Below are 2,489 nucleotides of genomic sequence, written 5' to 3'. Positions count from 1 at the left end.
CGATTTGGTGTTAGAAACGTTAATATCGATTTGACTCCGTCATTTTCTCTTCACATTTTGGAGCTCCTGATATTTCTTTCTAGGACTCAAACCATTTCAATGGCCCTGGAAGCGCATGCAGGCCCTGCCCCTTACACCTCACCCTGACCCTCAGCCAAGCCGTTCTGATTGCTTCCTCCGTCCGAGGGCCCCAGGTGAAATCAATCCGACGGTATCTGATGGCCAGATTTGATAAAGGGGCCAGGTAAGAACCCGAGCCGCCTCGGGGCCCGGCTGGGAATCTCAAAGCAGACACACATTCGCCATGATCGCCGCCTCTGAGGAGGCCAATTTCAGCAGAATCATTAAAAGTTGATGATTCTGCAAATGTCTTATGTCTGCCGCGTTGTGCAGCGGGGAAAGCGGGGAAGGGTAGTTTTTCTCCAAAACAGAATTAAGCACCAGCCGAAGAAAGGCCGTAAGATAATCCTGCACGTAACCTTGAACTGACGGTGAAATTCAAATTAAAGACTTTGCAGAAAAATTCCGGAGGAAAGGAGAGCTGGGGAGACTACTGGAATACTTAAAGGTCAGGAGATGGGGAAAGGAGGTCCAGGAGTACTTTCATAAGGAATCAGAGTGCAAAGACCAGGTCTTAGAAATATTTCTCCCCCAAAGAATTTAAACGCATTATGACAGTAATTTTAAGACATTGGACAGCATTGCTGGATGCACCCTTCTGTACCCAACTGGGTTGGAGTCCCACATCTCCTGCAAGGGGACAACACAGGCTGCAGAACCCAAAGGGCCCTAGATAAACAGAGAAGCGAACAACCTGACAGAAGACACAGGCTCCTTGTACTCAGAGCAGGTGGCAGAGCTGCGCTGAGCTGGAGCCCACGTTTCTGGATTTCCAGCCCCGAGTCTGCCCTTCCCACCCTTTACATAAACATAAGCTGACTCATTGGGGAAAACTCTAGGTCCTCTCTACATTCTGAGTCATATTTGTAAATGACTCGCTCACATGGATAGTTTAGAAAGCTAGTACTTAGATTTTGCTGTATTTCTCTTCCATAAAAGAAAAGCTTACGTTCAGTGAGTTGTGTTTGTTGAACTACCTCTTTCTGGTCATTTGTTGCAAACCTACAAATGATCAGCATAACCACGAGACCTGGGGAAAATGACTTATGGGCAGTTTCCCATCATAAAAACTGCTTGCTATTACAGAACAGAAAAAAACGTCCGTGAGGTCAAAGAAGAGGGAACGGCCTCCATCTCTCAATGATACTGGAGGGGGCGTTTCTAACAAGTAGGTCAGTAGGTTGGAGCCACGTGAAATGTCTGCCTTCCCTGTTTCTCTCCACTGCTTTCCTGAGCAGGTCAGATCGTGTCACCTCCTCTCCCAGATAAAGCCATCATTGAGCATGGAGAGTGGAGACTCTGGGGTCAGGAGCTTCTCGGCTCAGCATGGGGGATGCTTCCAGAATAAGGTGGTTCCGGTCCTTCCTCGGCTCCAGCAGCCTGTCACTGTGGCCTCCCGTACAGGTACAGTGGTGAGGACCCCCGGGAGACAGGAGGCTTCAGGACCACGGGGCTCTTCTCAGACTCCTGGTCACCATGGCAGCCCCTCAGCTCACAGTACTGTTACCTCCGCAGAGGCTGGAGGCGGAGCTGGGGAACTACCTGCCCCACCTGTGCCCGTGGGGCCGAACAGCTGTGCAACCGAACAGCTCAGGCTGGGACTTGAACCCACTGTCTTTGAGACCACACACCTGGTCTCAGGATTTAACGAAGTTCAGGTTCTTGATGTCTCAGCCCAGAAGGAATTCAGCAAGAGGCAAAGTGATGGGTAAGAAGTGGATTTATTTAGGGGATTCCCTGGTGGTCCACTGGGTAAGACTCTGTGCTCCCAGTGCGGGGGGCCTGGGTTCAATCCCTGGTCAGGGAACTAGATCCCACAAGCATGCCGCAACTAAGAAGCCCGCATGCCACAGCTAAAGATCCCACGTGCCGCCACTAAGACCTGGCGCAGCCAAAATAAATTTTAATAAAAGAAAAAGAAGAAGTGGATTTATTTAGAGAGATACATATTCCATAGACAGAATGCAGACTGTCTCAAAAGGCGAGAGCAGCACCAGGGCATGGGGTCATCTCGGAAAGAGAGAGTGGCCCTGGGAGAAACACACTCCACAGGCAGAGTGTGGGCCATCTCAAAAGGCGAGAGGCCCTGAAACATGGGGTGGCTAGTTTTTATGGGCTGGGTGCTTCATAGGCTAATGAGTGGGAGGGTTATTCCAAGTATTTTGGGGAAGGGGCAGAGATTTCCAGGAATTGGGCCACCGCCCACTTTTTGGCCTTTTATGGTCAGCCTCAGAACTGTCATGGCACCTGTGGGTGTGTCATTTAGCTCATGTATTTTTTTGGCTGGGTTGGGTCTTCGTTGCTGTGTGCGGGCTTTCTCTAGTTGTGGCGAGCAGGGGCTACTCTTCGTTGCGGTGTGCGGGCTTCTT

The sequence above is a fragment of the Physeter macrocephalus genome, chromosome 12 (genome assembly GCF_002837175.3).
Source record: "Physeter macrocephalus isolate SW-GA chromosome 12, ASM283717v5, whole genome shotgun sequence".
Classification (NCBI taxonomy): domain Eukaryota; kingdom Metazoa; phylum Chordata; class Mammalia; order Artiodactyla; family Physeteridae; genus Physeter; species Physeter macrocephalus.
This window is presented reverse-complemented; position numbering follows the sequence as displayed.